This window comes from Anas platyrhynchos, chromosome 1 (genome assembly GCF_047663525.1).
Source record: "Anas platyrhynchos isolate ZD024472 breed Pekin duck chromosome 1, IASCAAS_PekinDuck_T2T, whole genome shotgun sequence".
Classification (NCBI taxonomy): Eukaryota; Metazoa; Chordata; class Aves; order Anseriformes; family Anatidae; genus Anas; species Anas platyrhynchos.
The window spans coordinates 128,465,209-128,481,838 of NC_092587.1; the positions used below are offsets into that span (position 1 = coordinate 128,465,209).

Genomic DNA, 16,630 nt, shown 5'->3' on the forward strand with positions numbered 1-16,630 from the left:
ATTGGTGGTGCCTTCTTAGTCCAGTAAAACCTGGGTGGTACTACTTTACTGGGAAGTAGTTTGGCAGTGACTCAAGTTCAGAGGCAGGCAGGTAAGTGTTCCTGGATTCTACAGTTGTTTCGCGTTGGGGAGTTTGAGTACTTCCTTCACCTTGTCTGTTTTCAGTGAAGTAACTTTCATGGATTTTAAGCTTTCTTCCCAGCCCTGAAACATAATAATTATTAAAAAAAAAAAAAAAAAAAAAAAAAACAACCTCAGAAGCTCAAGTGCATGCAGGTAAGGCTGACTTTGAAGAATGTTTTTAAGTATTTGTGAAGATTGAGCAACAGGCTGTATGAAAAAGGTGCCTTACTGTGCATTCAGACCTTGCTTTTTGGTAAGAAGAAACAGATTTGGGTAGATACTGGTCAGGACTGGCTTGCTTCTCTGTTCTCTGGAAAAGTTCTCTGCACTAGGAACTGTTGTTAGAATCAGAATCCTGATCGAAGAGTATGATGAAAAATATTGCACTATAAGTTGGAAACTGGAGAGGAAAACGTTAATGTATATGTAAGAATTTTACTTAAACAGCTGACTACATCTCTGCACTTCCACATAGCCTTTGTTTTGTTGTCTGTTTTTTTTCCCCTTCCTCCTGCCTTTTCCCCTTTTCTTTTTTTCCTCTTTTGTTCAGTTGTTTAGTTTATAATAATCTTTCCTTAATAACTATTTATTTTTTCCTTTATTTAAATTATTCTTTTCTCAACCCATGAGTTGTTCTTTCCTGTACTTTTTCCCTTCCTCATCTAAGGAGTGCAAGTGAGAGAGCAGTTGTGGTGTTTAGCTGCTTAGCGTGGTCAAACCACCATGCCTGATCCGCAGCCCTGAGCATTGGGAATGGCTTATAAAATGCAACTTTTTGATTCTTAATTTCACAAGTTACTCCTGAATAACTGATTGGACAAAAATTGACATTTAGGAAGTGCTCCCTAAGTCTATAAGCTTTGTATTTCAGGCATGTTTTGCATGTTGGTGTTCTTATCACTCAGCTTTGTACATGAGGTTCAGAAATAAGGAAATGTAGAAAACAGATGAGGTAGTCCTACCAGCTATTTACATCAACCTATATTGTGGGAATCATAGGCTTTCCCTTGAATAATGCTTGCGCTACCTTTTTCCAAGCAGTTGCACAAAATCATTACACTTTGGAAAATTAATATGTTTGCTTGACTTTCGAAAAATAAAATGCACGTATCAGCATTTTGCTTTCATAACTTCGTAAATGATTGTTATCTCTAAATGTACTTCTGGGTTATGATTAATAGCAGAACATTCTGCTTTAAAAGCCTTCAGGTATTAGTGGGGGACCTGGGTTTATAATGAAATCTGAAAATGCTTGTTTAGTTATTTTGTTAGTTTTAAGCTGGAGGGACCATTTAACTAGCTTCTCAGGAAAGCAAACTCAGACCTGTGAGATGAAAATCCGACCACGAGATGGCATCTTGTTCTCACAGTAACCTTTAGCAATGGGCAGAAATATTTCTGAAAACGAAGCAGTGGTGGGCATTTCAATAAATCCAAACCATTTCAGGCAGAGCGATGCTCATAGCACTTCCCAGAGGGGTGTGGGACAGCCACAGCAAACTGCAGAGCAAGGAGCTTCCTCTCACCCCACCCAAGCTGCAGTTCCTCCTGCTGAAAATCTTGTGCTAATGTTTTTAATTGCCCTAATTAAACAACAGCAACAACAGCAAAATCATGATCCACTGAGAGTATAATGCAGGCACTTTGAGGCTTTTAATGGGGAGGCTGATCATTACAACCTATTTGAGAACCTCATGGTTGCAATTTATGCTAAAAGACAGTCTGTGGCTGATTTTCTTGACAGTAAAATATTTTGTCATTTTCAAGGATGAGGCAAGTGTTTTCTATAATTCTTCATTTCCAGGAGATGCCTAATACTTATGGTATGTTTTCAGATATCTAAGAGTGATGTGACACAAAATAAGGCTATGGACTCAGCTGAGAATTACTTCAGTAATATCACTGCAGAGAAAATGTGACCACCTCTGGAACTGACATAGTATGAAAGCTAAATTAAAAAATACTCCCATTTTAGCTGACACTGCTGTTTAAAACAGCAGGCTTTAGACATGAAAGTTCCCTTATTTCTTGTGTGCCCTACTAGGTAGCACCTTTCCAGTCTCAGTTATCCTCTATTGCTACCATACTTCTGCATTAATGAAGGACCTTCTCTAGCCTCAGAGGTGCCCATTCCCTGAGTGCCCTGGGGTCTCTGGCAGTGCTCTGGCTTCTCAGCAAGGGTTTAAATTCAGTGTGAGGGATGTGGTAGGGAAGAACATTTTTGCCTGCTAGCTGGAAGATGCTCAAAATCTCCCTCTTGGTCTCAGTTGTGCCTCCCCACTCCAGCTGGGGTTACGGGCAGCCCCGAGCACAGGGCAGTGTGGTGAGAAGGCTGAAAAATGTGCTGCAAGGAGGGTGGAGTGGCCTGTGACATCTGCCCAAAACATTAATGCGCTGGGATGGGTGAGTGGTTGGAAATCACGGTCTTTCCAAAGGCTGTCCCTCTCAGGACACATGTGCACATCAGCCTGTGCTTGGGCACACTGCCTGGCTCTCTGCTGGTTCGCTGCTGCTGCTCTGCTCACCCCAAAGTGAAGTATCTTGTAAATGTTCTGTAAATCACAACTTGAGACAGCATAAATGCTGCATCCAGCTGGAACTGCAGTGAGAGTTTCAGAAGATGGGCTGCTATTATCTGTATTGGCTCGACAGCAACCCTCTCACAAAATTTGGCATGAGGTCTGTAATGACCATGAAGGGTCATGAACCCACTGCAAGGACTCATCAGGAAAACAGCCCCACATTCCCCAGCAAGATACTGGGGCTTCAGCTTGTTTGCTGAACCATGAATATTGACTGCCATGGCACCTTTGTCTTACTGAAGGCTTTCACTAATGTGCTGTACAAGTATCCTGCTGCAATTAGCATCTGAAATCTAAGAAACAAAAGCACAGCCCTCTTCAGCTGTGGCTTGGAGAAGTGCCATAGCAAAGTTTTCCCAAGCTCTGCCCCTTGTCTAGCTGCATAAGCGACTCCTTGTTCCAAAACATTAAGTGAATAACTGTGTGCAAATCTCATGTTTGTTAGTGGGAGGCAACACTTTCCAAAGCCTTGTCTGGGTTTGAACCAAAAGAATTGTGCAATAATAAAAAAACATTCTGAGAAGTGTTCAGAAAATATCGGGGAAAATATAATTGGAATTGTCCTTTCCTTTCACACAGTGAATTCTATATCATTTTTTATCCAGCCTGTTTAAAAATGGCTCTGTTCTGTTTGCAGTGGGAAAACAATAGCGTAGACAATTTATTCAGAACAATCGCTTATTTGAGATCTGCTATAGTCGGAGAGCTTCTACAAAGCTTGTGTCATCACAGAAGCTCATGAATGCTATTACATATCCACACACACCCAATGTGACATTCCTGACACTCCATTGTCATCTGAATAGCTGAAAAAAATATACTGTAGGGCACACTTCAGAGCTGAGAGTATCTTGCAAGAGCATTCATAATTTTAAACATAGAATTGAGATTTTTTATAAACTCTGCTAATAAATCGATATTCAGAATTATCAATATTTTCTTTGTGCTATTGCAGCAGTTTCATCTTTTCTACTCCATACTGTTTTGTGCTCCATCCTCTGCTGCATCTGGAGTAAAACCCACCTTGAATGCCATGTGTTAGCAGCCCCAAAACTTAGGGAATCTTTGGCTCCCCAAAATGGAATATTACTCAGGGAGATGTGACTATTTTGCCTACCTACCATGACTAAGAGCTTCCTGAGTCAGAGAGGGAGCAAGACTGACCCAGATTTGAAATCTTTCCACACAGTTTTGGGACCAGGTCCTCTGCTTGCATGTGAGAGATAAAACTTTCAGAATAAAACTCTTCATAAGTCTGGGAGCACTCTGGAGTTCTGGGACCTGAACTAGAGCTAGAATCAAATATGAACTGCACTCTTTTCCTCTTCTCCAGTCAGGTTCTCACAGGCAGAATGATCAGATGAGAGCTGCAGGTCAATACAGGGGCAGCTTCAGGTTAAATAGCATAAATGCAGGTTCTCCCAGAGTTTCAACATTAGGAATCCATGTCATGTCATCCAAGATAGCCACGTAACCCCCATCGCTCCCCTTCTGACCATTAAGCTTCGTTTGCCATTGACGGTCAGCCCACCTGACATGGCAAGTCCTCTGCTTAAAAGCAACTCTAGTTTGAAGCAGAGTTAATGCAGGTTCCCCAGTCACAGTAGGGAAAGGGGACAGCCAATGCCATACAATGCACAGTCAATACAACCACACTACTGCTGCCTGTGCAGCTCCAGGTTTCACCTTTGTGTCACACCGCTACTGTTGCTGGTTAGGGAGAGAATCTAAAAGCCAAGCGTCAGAAGTTGCTTTCCTACCTACAGCTGCAATCTCTGGCAGCCAGCTGACAAATGCTTGCTTAATTTATGGGGTTTCTTTCTTTCCCCTAAAAAGCCATTCTCCAGACACATTTTCCTTTGCAGTTGTTTTATCTAGATGCTTATTTCTACAGAGAGCTTACATTTTTCCTTCCCTATGCTATTCATTGGTGGCATAAAGCTCACAAAGGTTTTAACATTTGCTCTGTTTTCATATGGTCTATAAGCACGCTATTTTGACATGAAATAAATGTTTCAGTTCAGAGTGCACATAGCCTAGGGACAGATCACAGACACAGAATGCAACACAGAAATACATCCAGGAATGGTGTCATTCACTGTTCGGTTAGCAAGACAATTTTCTACCTGCAGTAGATCCTTCCCACCTTGGTTGCAAGATTTATTTGAAAGACGAGATTTAGAAGAGGGCACAAATGCTATGGTTCAGGGTCAAAGAACATATTCCACCCTTGAGGAGGTGCCTGAACACTGCTCTCATTGTATGATGAGTTGATCTAATCATTAATAAAATCAGTAACATCTCAACACGATGTTAAGGAAGCCTTACCAAATGAGTATGGGTGGCACTGCTGTGTACAGAATGTACTATGCCAAAAAAGATCAGATTGACCTGCGAGCTTCTCTTCTCCCCACGGAACAGGGAAAAGTAGCATCACACTGCCAAAACCAGACATAATAGTCTGATGTTTTTCTTTCTGTTCATAGGACCCTTTAAGGAGCTACAGTGATGTTGGAAGAGCACTTTAGATGGAAATGAAGAAAAGTTCCCTCTCTGCCACTTCCAGCTGCCCCTAATTGATTTCTGTGTTCAGACTGCAGTTTCCAACCAAAGGTACAGGTGCTGCTCCAAAAAGGAGGTGAAATGTCCGGTGTGGTGCACAAAGGATGGGAGGGTGGACACCAAACTCTGGCCAGACTTCTGTACTCAGCCATGCAAAACCAGCCTGGATCCAGCTGGACACCACTGGATACAGATGGAGAGATGAAGCCCAGTGAAGATGCTTAAACAGCCCCCTGGCTCAGCCTGCAAGCATGCAGACTGTGTCTGCACCATGTCCAGCACGCTGGGTTTTGGAAACAGGCTTTAGGGAGCAGAAAATAATAACATTTGTTTTCTAGATACGATTTAAATAAGCACTATATAAGTATTTCAGCAAATAAATAAGTATGCATTAATGTGCTGGGTAGCTGCCTCAACTCTAAATTAAGGCAACCTATTAAAATACCCAAACTTTTCAGGTATGTAACGTTTTTATCGACAGGACTTAAAAGAGGATTTTTGTGTGGCCATATTACTTATGCATTTTTCAGGCACGATTAAGAAAAAGTAGTTATTGGGAAGGTATTCCAATTGGGACAAATAACATTTATGTGATACGTGGGCTGATTGGGGATTTAAAAGTGCTGTTTGTTATGCTGCAGCCAGTTATGAAACAAATGATCTGGCTCCAACATAAACTGTTAAACTGAAAACATGCCAGAGGGAGACAGCTGTCAGTACATTAAAAAGTCATTTTCTCAGACAACAAAGACTTAAACCAATCATTTTATAAACATATTTCTTTGCCCAACCAGATTTCTGTAACTCTAATAGTTTGTCTGCTGCATGGAGAAATAAAGTAAGTTTTCGCTCATATGATTTGTCAGGAATTCTTACTTGGGAAGAACAGATGGTGCTAAAAAATTGAACAAGGATAACCACATTATCAGGCTTTCAGCTACAAATTTCATTCTTTCTACACATTTAAAATGGAAACAATGCATTCCACAAACCTTTGACCATGGCCAAGCCACAGTTTGCATTTAAATGACACTGTTCCCAGCATAGAGAATCACATTTTGGAATCATTTTCTCCAGATTTGGGACAAAGAGTATGAGTTATATATTAAAGATATGGCCAGACTTCCCTGTGGTGTAAACTTGTGCACCTCTGTTGAATCAGTGAACACAGGGATTTATACAGCATAAGGATCCAAAGAAGTATTGCCTTCCAAACAATCTGTTCCATATTTTGTGTTGACCCAGGTGAGTGCCTGGACGGGTTGTAGGCAGGCTGGCCATCCGGACAGAGCTGGGAGCATAGTTTCCATCACCATCATTTTGTGCTTTTGTAGCACCACCCAAGCAATTATTGCTGGATCCCCCGCTGTCTTACTTCCCCTTCTGATGTATCATCTCTGTGACACTCAGCCAGGTGGGGAAGCCAGAGGTCCCGAATCACTCTGGCCTTCTGCACCTGCATATTCAATAGCCCAGAAAGTAAAGATAGCACTCGAGTGAAAAGTCTGAAATCCCAGCTCTCTCACTTCAGAAATAAACAAGCAAAAAATAAAACCAAATTCAGCACCCAGGCAGTCCATCACCTGGACTGCTGTGGGTTAGAGCCCAGGAATCGTAAGAACTGAAGGGACAAGAAATCTTAAGTTCACTAAAACCAGCTGGACAAATTATGGGAAGGGAAGGGAATGGGGTGGCTTGCCGACCCTGGTAACTTCTGTGCTGGAATGGATAATTTTCAGCTGGCAAGCTGTTGCTAGATAAAACATGTTTACTTTGCTTTTTGCTTTTGTTCAGCGAACCAGGTCTTGGCAATGCCATTATCTCTGCTTATATGTGATTTTGTAGAAATTATTTTTCTCTTCTTCTTGCTTGTTGTTCTTCTCATTTTTCCTTTCCCTTCCCTCCCTCTTCCTCTTCCCTTCCCTCTCTCCTTTCCCTCCTTCCTTCTGCCCTTCCCTTCCTTCTCTCCCCCTTCCTTCCCTCACCTAATATCTTAGCCTGCCGCAGAGAGAAAAATGAAAAATGACCTGTATGGATGCTAAAGACCCAGAAGCCATGCAGCAAGAAAAAGGAAGTCTCCAGTGTATTTATTTCTAAATTGTATAATTCACAGGCAGCCTTCTGTGGGCCTCGAAAACATGCAGCTGATAATAAGGTCACCCACTAGGCTCTAAAGCCAGGGCTGTCTCTGCAGCATGGCATGGAGAGTGGCAGGTGGCAGCAGCACACAGATACAATCTGCTAAAGCAATAATAATGATTACTACTCAGTGCTCCTCTCCAGAAGCAGCACCACTAATGAAAATGTGATCTGCTGTAGCCTACATATGTCTTTACCCGCGACTTCTAAGACGAGCCCAGTGGCAGCAGTTGCACCCACTGATGGCCAGGCCCCGAGCTTCTGCTTCCCAAGGGATGGCAGGGCACCAGCTCCGCTCCCTGACACGGAGGGGAAAAGAGCGACCCCATAAACTTGCTGCCCCTGTGTCTGGTTAGTCTGCCTTTTTCTCAGAGATGGACCAGATGCATCTGCCTTCAGCAGGCAGGAGGGTGGCTGTGCCTGTGCTTGGGGGGCAGCCCCAGCCCCAGAGCTCACCCCAGCCCCAGCCAGGCACAGTCCCTTGGCAGGGCAGCCTCCCTCCCTGGCGTCCCGACCCTGGCCAGGTCGGGATGATTCAGCTGGAAGGTAAGCGTGGATGCTGCCAAAGTCTCCTCCAGCGTGGTGATGCCTGAACTGCGGAGTGATTCAGGGCTCCCAGCCAGTTCCTAGCCTGCCCCCATCCATCATCCACTCTTCAGGCTGGTGCTTTCAGGCTGGCGCTGCTTTAAAGCCCCCAAAGGACTTAGTCTGCTTCTAGGACTGGGCAGCAAGGGCAGAAGCAAAGCAGAGCACTGGTGGCCCTGCATCCCTGTCCCCTCCCTGCCACCCCTGGCTGTGCCAAGGCTGCCTCGGGTGGCACAAGGATGGGTCCCAGCACACAGAGCCAGCTCTGTGCTCCACTGCCCAGGAACATACCAAAACAATGAGGTACAGAAACAATGAGGGAACAAGAGCATCGCTCAAATCTTGGCATGGAAATGCTCCCTAGTTGGGCTAATGTGTAAGCTCAGACCTGCTTAACTCTGAGGGTGGACCTCGGTGAACCGTACAGAGCAGGCACGCCCTGCAAGCCTTGGATCTAAATATGCATGTCCTCGTCTTAAGTGAAACTTGCTCTGTGATGTGTCGAATCACGCAGAAGGAATCTTTTGAAAGCACGCCACTTCTAATTAAGTCGATGCTCACTCTCATAAAAAAGTTGTTTTGAGCATTTGCTACGTATAAATGAGACAGGAAAGGAATATTTTTTTCCTCAGTCTCTTAATATTTTTAATGTAATCAATTAAATCAGCATATTCTAAACCAGTTAAGACTCCACCCGCTTTTTATGAGGCTACAAAGCTCCTGTATACAGGATTTTCCCAGAAAGGAACAAAAGACTATAGTTGGTAATTGTCTTGATTTATAAGTGTACAGTCAGTAATTATTTCTCAGACACAAGCCCACACACACACGGACATGCACACTTTGGGCTCCTGCTGAATGCAGGTTTCTGACCCCAGGCAGGCTGTGAGGCCAAGTCAGACAGGGAAATGATGGTGTTACCCTCATCTCTGCACCGTCTACAGTGACATCCTTTGACAGGCCATGACCCTGTTCCTTGCAACTAGCTAGAACAGGAAAGTCAGCGGCAGTCCAAATATTTACAGAGCAAGCATTCACGTTTCCATTTTTAAATCACTGTTTGTTCATTATATTGCCCATCCCATTTGTGGTGATATAATTGATGTTTTCTTCCATCTCCACTTTGGCATCACAAGTATTTCCTTCCAGTTGCCTGGAAAAACATAATCTTTCTTCTTGAACTCGTGAGTGAATTGGGTATTCAAGAGAGAGGGGAGGCCAGCTGAATTAAACTGTTTCAGTGGGAGGTACCCTTAGGTGTGAAGCATTCTGTTGGGGAAATTAGTTGAGAGCCCCCCTTTCTATTAATTTATTCCATTTACCCAGCATTTTTTTAACAAATATCTACCAGAGGCATCCATTGGACCAGCCACCCTCATCTGTCAGTCATCACCTCATCTCCGACAGCTTGTGTGTTGCATGAAAATAAAAGGGTAATGTGGAGGAAAAAAAAAGCAGACTGGCTCAGTTCGTCTGCTAAATATGCTCCCTTGCAAAGAGAGCAGTGAGATAGATTATGCCTATCTGGTTGCTCAGGTAGTGTCTGCTTCTGTAGCCTCTATAAGCTTTAACAACCAAGGTACAATGGAGTGTATGTGGGAGAGGAAGAAATCTTCTGAAAACGATTCTTTGTGCACAGAACTATCAGTCATAGCAATCCATGGTGGAGAAACCACCGATCCCTAGTGCTGGACAACCATCCTGCTTTCCTGGTTTTCCCCTTGCATCTCTTCCCTTTTTTAGCTACTTAGCTGTGTGATGAATTGTAATGGGAGTTGTTCTGGGTAATGCAAGTTGAGAGTGGGCTAAAGAAGGCGAGCTGCTACATAAATTGTGCTGTTTGTTACAGCTTTTAAGTTTGCTTAAGCAGACATACTGATGAAATGTTGGTAACCATCTGCTACCAACATTTGTAAATAAATATAAACCAACCTAAATATTCGCCATCTCGATGCTCTGTTTCAGGCATGGGTCTCTTGTTCTTTTTTAAGTCTACATGTAGTTTATGTGCAGGCTTAATTTTTTAAGACTCTTCAGCTGCCTGGGGGTGATTTCACTACACTCTTCTTTGGTACCCCTTCATGCAAATTATTCATAACAGAGCAGAGAGGAAGGATGCCTGATTCTGATTATTCAGTGGCAAAGCAAGCTGTAAAACCACAACTTCTTCATGGCAGACTGGGAAGAGAGATGAATTATAAACATTTTTTACATGAATTCCTTTTGCAAATCTGAGCAAGTGGGATGAACCTGTTCTACTGACAGAAGTTAGAGATTTCTTAGCATTTAGGAGCCTCAACTAAAGCTCAGCTGTGCTTGGTGCTCTATAGAAATAAGAGCTGAAATTTTGAAAGTCGGATCTTTACTTTTGGTCTTGCATCGGGGTTGATTGTATTACAGAAAACTTCACAGCAGCTCTGGAATACTCCATTCAATGCATCCTCTCCCACACACGCTTCCTCTGACTTGCAATCATAAAGTATCTTGACAGTTGCCTACTGGCAAAAATAATATTATGAAAATTGTACTAGAAATCAGCTGTTGGGTACTTCTTCAGGCATCTACCACAATAAATGTTACTTCTTGACTGTTGCTATAATTTTGCACCGTAGTGCCCCAGGGAAGCAAAAGCTGCTGACTCTCAGATCTGATTTCCTTCCTGATTTTGCGTCTGCAACAAGCAGTGCCCCAAAAATTAAGAGTGCTCAGAGAGAAACTCACATTTTTGGGGCAGACGTTTAAAAATGATGAAGATGAAAGGAAGGAATTTGTGATAGCTAGATTTTCCTATTAGATTGTCACTTTCTGACAACTGATATTTAAGTTTTACAACATGATTTTACAACTCCTCTAGCATATCTCTAGCACATTGAAGGTGGCTGTGCACATTTTAGATGACTTTTTTTTTTTTAATGCCCTGCATTGTGTTATTATGTCTTATTGAACATGACTTCTAAATAGATTTGTTAGATCTAATATAGTAGAAACCTATCTTGATTATTTAAAAAAAAAAAAAACTTTAAGTATTCCTTTCCCACTAGAGAGCTAGATCAAATATGAGCATAGCTGTATTATTTTGCACAAACTAATGATCTTTTTTGCTTCCAGATGACTGCGATGCTTATGAAAGCTGCCAGAATGGATTAAAATCATTCATGAATTTGTAATAAGGGTCTTAGGTTCCACACAGCAACTATTTTGCAGCAGAAAGGATGCATTGCCAAAGGATTCATCCTTGTTAATAGCACACTCTGCAGTTCTGAAACACTGGCCTTTCAGACTTGAGCAAACAACTGAATCTCCTTCTGGCTTTGTTCCACTAATGACCCACCGGAACAGGGCAGAATCCTAAAGTCAGAGAGTAAGTGGGGTCTTCTTAGCAGGACATGCTTCCAGCTGTATTTGATATGGTACTGCATAGATGGAAATAAAAAGGGAAGCTTGCACTTGAGGAACAAAGTGTTCAAGGAAAAATGAAGAGCTACTCAATTACCTTGCAGTAATTTGTAACAAATAGTAAGATTGGTATTGATGGAGTGTGGGTGGAAATGTGTGCATATATGTGTGTGGAAGCACCAGAAGCAGAACATGCAGTAAAAACACAGGTATGCAAATGAAGAGAAGGAACAAACAGACATAAAGCATCAGGCGAGAAAATCAAGTACAGAGACATAAAATACACAGATAAATACAAGACATATCAAATTTGTGAAGTCAAAAGACCCCAAGCATCATCTTTTGTTAAAAAACAAAAACAAGTTCAAAATCAATTCAAGTTTCCAATCAAGAAGAAACTCAGAGGAACAATGAGGACCTAACAGACAGCTTCCTTGTCCTGTGTGTGATCACACATGGGACCCTGGTTAGACCATTTGGACAGATTTATTTTGGTGCTTCTGGGAATGGGGGTTCGAGAATGTAAATAGGCACAGTCAACTGTTTACAGAGACTTTTTTATAAAGCCACATCCCCCTTCTATATGATCTCACAGTGAGCTTTATTACACTTGTTCCCTATGCCCTTTAGTTCTTCAAAATCCTTTGAAACCTAGGGACCCTGGGTGCACACCCCCTGGCAAAGATGTTTACTGCAATGGCTGTTCAGCAGCTCCAAGGTAGGACAAATGTGGCATCGCAAGGATAGGCTTTAGTGACAGAGGGAGTCTAGACAGCTTGATGAACCATAATCCATGTGGATAAAATTTCCTCACATGTGGACACAGCCAGCACAACATCTACGCACCATTTAAATCCTTCTTGAGCCTTCAAAATATGGAAGTAAATGGTTTACAGGCCTTCAGCTGCCCTGGTTCCATACTCTTTACACAATTCAGCCAAAAAGAAAATGGCAATAAACGAAGGCCTTACGGTGTATGCTGTCCCCTTGTGTTACTGGCAAGAACTAGGCAGATCACGCAACGTATTTTCTTCAGAAAGATGGAGGAAGTTGGACTGAGTTACCCAAAAGGATTTGAAATGAAAGATTAGTGTAATACCGTAGGATCAGTGTGGTAGCTTGGAAGACTTAGGAGACTGATTATAAAAAGGAACATTTTAGGTTTGGGTTACCATTTCAGATTCATACCAGTTTCCAAGTTCCCCTGAAAAGTTTCTATCTGCTGCATAATTAGGGCACAGGCTGTGCAAGCGTGTATCTTCCGTCCTGGTTATACAAAGCAACATGACAATCTGGGAACATCAGAAGCTGGCAACTGGACCGTCTCTTCCGTGCAAAACACAGCATCTTTTGAGCTATATCAGACCAGGTTCTCTGCAGAATAGGATCAAGAGGCCTTGTGGGATTGCCAGCTGGGTGTGCCTCACAGGGAGGACAGAGGAGGACATACATGCCTAAATAAGGGCTTGAGAGGATTTAGGGTGATCAAAGCGTGCTCAGAAAACCCACATGCTGCATTTAATACACCAGAGCACTGCTCTGATATATAAAAGAAATTCTTCATCACGGGCAAAACTGAGCAGCTCCACACAAGGCTGCCCAAGTACTTCTTCATCTGAGGGGATGGATCCAGTAAGTACTTACTGCTTAACCTGCAGCATCAGCCACTTCACAAACTGCAGTCGCAGCTGCTGCTTTCTTAGGAGTGCCAGAGGATGAGCAAGATGTATGTGAGGTGCTTTATTCAATGATTCCTTAAAGTACAGTACTGACACAGCCTTAGAAATCCTCCTTGCTCTCCTTTTCTCTCTCTCCCTCCCTCCCAAGCAAGCACTCTGTGAGGCTGAAAAGCCAGGTTTCCTTGTGCTTTTGAAAACATTCAGTTCTCTGCTGCACCGTGGCACAGTTTGTACCAGTGGAGCAGGAAAGGGCATTAAGAGTTGTGACAATTTCTTCATAAATCTCCGTGGAGCAGCTCATTTCTTCTTCATTCCTCTGCACACTGCTCCAATATAAACATTGAAACAAGAAAGATAAGAGCATCACACAAGTAAAGAGAATCCTGCTGCTCACTAGCCCAATGCACAAAATGCTGCCAGCTGGCTTGTGCTGCCGCATTCAGATATGTGCTGTGCCTCATGCAAGGCTCAGACTGACAAACGTGGTAAGCAAGGGGAAACCCTGGCTGACTGGCAGCTACCACACACTCTTACCTGAATGTGCAGAAATGAGGTATTTTCAAAAACAGTTATTTATTTTCCAAGGGAAATTACACGTGTAAGCCATGATTCTGTAATTCACAGAACTGGGCCAAAAGACCGACACCTCAGCTTCAAACCAGCTGTGAAAAGTCGACTTCGGGGATGAACACCCCTGATGCTCAATTTGTGGCTGTGCCTACCACACATGGCCTGAGGGAGAGGCATACACAACTGTTAGAAACCAGTCATATTTAACAGGATTTCAGTGACCTGTAACACCTATCCTGAAAAAAACAGGTAGGTAGGGGTTCTAGGTAGGATCTGATGACTTAGTAGCATCTAGCAATCAGGCCCCTGGTTTGCAATAAATAGTATTTCATCAAGACAGAGAGCTCCACATTGAAAAAAATAAAAAAAAAAAAGGAGCATGACAATGAAAACTGTCATTTACGATCTCATGTATACTTACTTTGGCTCCACTGAGATTAAGTGTTCTGCATGAATCAGAGTGGAACATGATACTCTAGCCAATGCTCAGACAGTACATCAGGGAAGAGAATTGCATATAATAATGCAACATCCTGTTTGGAGGCTTAAGAGGCAAAAATCTAGCAGTAATCACTTCCAAGGCTAGTAACTCAGTTCTTATTGCCTTCATAATGACTCCACGGTTATTCAGTCAATGAAAATGGAGTCTGATATTGTGCATCAAGAAGATAAATTAACAATAAAATGAGTCTCACTGATACATCCACTGACTACTTTAGTGAAGACCTGCAAAGATACAGGATGCGCTTCTAAAGTACGCTGCCTCCTCTTTAGGAAGGTGAAGACAGTGGAAGGGTAGGCTGAAGTAAAGTCCTTCTTTACCAAATATTAGGTGGCATTTCTGGAAAAAAAAAAAAAAAGAAAAAACACATTAAAACTTAATAAAAAAGTAAACAAGTTTTCCATTAGAATTAATAAACAGTTTGTTTTTCAAAAGCCTCCTGGTTTACGCAGCATTTTGTGTAACAAAGAAAACACAACAAAATGTTATTAGGGGCTTTAGTCTTGGCACTAAAACAGTGCATGAAGTGCCAAATGCCAAGATGTCAGCCTCAATAACGTTTGTACAAGACCCATATTCCAGACAAAACTACTACGTTCTAATTAATAAAAAAAAAAAAATCAAAACCCAAGATCTGACATAAACCATACCAGGGAAAGCCAAGCAAATTTAATCTTATTTTGTGTAAGCTTCCTTCCTTCCTCCCTCCCTGCTTCTCTTCCCAGCTCCAGGCAGTTCTCTTCTGTGTCTGTAGTCATGCTGGAAATAATCTAGGGAGAAGCTCTTGGCTGGGGACCCCAAATGTCTTATGGTCAATGGATATATCCCCTGAAGACTTGCCTTACATCTGAAATGGAGTACAAAGGATTTTATAACTATAGCAGTTAAAAACAAAACAAACAAAAAAAAAAAACACAACAAACATCCATTAATAAAACAGGAGGTTATCATTCATGGCTTAGAGATCAAAATTCTGAGTTCATTCTTTAAAATCTGTCTTGTTAAAGCTGGCTGTAAGGCAATAAACAAAGGCTAATGAACAGAAGACTCAGTGTCATGTCTAAAATTAGACTGCATGACATTTGCATTGTCATGGGTTTGCGGAATACGCAGAGGCTATTGTATTATTGTTTTAAGCATCATATGCATCTTTATCAATTTGCTAATTACAGCTAGTTTAGTATATTGCTAGTTCAATAGGTAAGTGACAGGATAATTTCTTACAGGAACAAACAATGGAGTAGGTATAAAGAGGGGTAATTAGTACAAACCACAACACTGGGGAAAAAAAATGCAAAGAGAACATCATCTGAAGTTCCCGAAAGAAACAGCACAAACAGAAAGGAGAGCATTACCTCTTCTTGTCACTGCCCTCCTGACAGAGGTACTGGATCCCAAGACTGGCTCACTCAGTTGTTTTCTCCTCACCTGTACAGCCAAAATAAGCCTCGTTGGCAATTCCCTGCTACAACAGAGAGAGGTAGCACAAGCACTTACGGCAGCACAGGAAAAGAGATGGGAGCATGGGGGTGGGAATGGGAGGAGGGGGTGGGGGAAGCTGGGATTTAGACCATCTGAAACTGCCATGGAATCACACCTTAAATTGCTTAAAATAAGCAGGCTCATTTTGAGAGAAATGAGTTGAAGGATGATCACACCAGTGGCAATACCATGCAGGCTTGAGAACATCGCATCCTCCGGCTGAAACAGTGATGAGGAGGCAGAAACTGGCTGAGGAGGACAAACTTCATCTGAGATTGACTGAACTGGATGCTGCTCCCACCATGCTTGATGTATCACTGGTTGGTCACGCATGCACATCACCTGAAACTGCACGTAGCAGAGAGATTCTGACCAGGAGGGGATTTAAGTAAGAGAATCCAGGTTAAAGCCTGTAGAAATCCAGTCACATAATAGATAGGAGGGAGGAATACAGGAGAAAAATGCACTTGTATCATTGGATGAAACCGTAAATGAACGGGAAATCTAACAAAAACTGAAAAAGGCGATACAGGATCCAGAAAGAATCAGAGTTTTTAAGACTTTGCCTTTAAAGCACCAAAATACATGTTTCTTGAACCATCTATGTAGTCCAGCTAAATTTCACTAACAAAGCATTTACAGAATGTGTGCTTTCATCTGTACGCAGAAATATTTCACTGAGCTAGGAAGCAACAAATCAAAATACAGGTCTGGAGTGACTACTTCAGAAATTCATTTCTGAGCTCTCATTACGATGATGACCTTAATACACTGGAAGTAGCCAAGATGAACAGAAACACAAGGTGGTTGCTGGCTTAAATAATGATTTTGGTGATCTAGAAACACTTGCAGTGTGTATGTACTCCTAATGGAGGGTTCATAGGATATAGGATGCTCAATTCAAGGACAGACAGCAAAGTACAGGTTAGGAAAGAGACACTTAAGGATGCTTACTGAACAAAAGGGTGCTTGAGACCACGGAATTGCCTCAAAAGGAACAAGCAGAGCTG

The 16,630-nt window shown here is 42.3% G+C and overlaps 1 long non-coding RNA gene across 2 annotated transcripts; it reads right to left on the reverse strand.

Moving 5' to 3' along the window:
- Window positions 1-8,694: 8,694 nt before the first annotated feature.
- Window positions 8,695-16,068, reverse strand: LOC106015315 (uncharacterized). 2 transcript variants are annotated; one of them, XR_011805242.1, is made up of 4 exons: window positions 15,736-16,068; window positions 15,494-15,603; window positions 14,789-14,985; window positions 8,695-14,477 (listed from the first exon to the last, which is right to left on the reverse strand). It is a non-coding gene; the product is annotated as an uncharacterized lncRNA (long non-coding RNA). The 2 variants fall into 2 exon arrangements; XR_005262570.2 differs by lacking the exon at window positions 15,736-16,068 and having other exon boundaries at window positions 15,494-15,647.
- Between the last annotated feature and the right edge of the window lie 562 nt (window positions 16,069-16,630).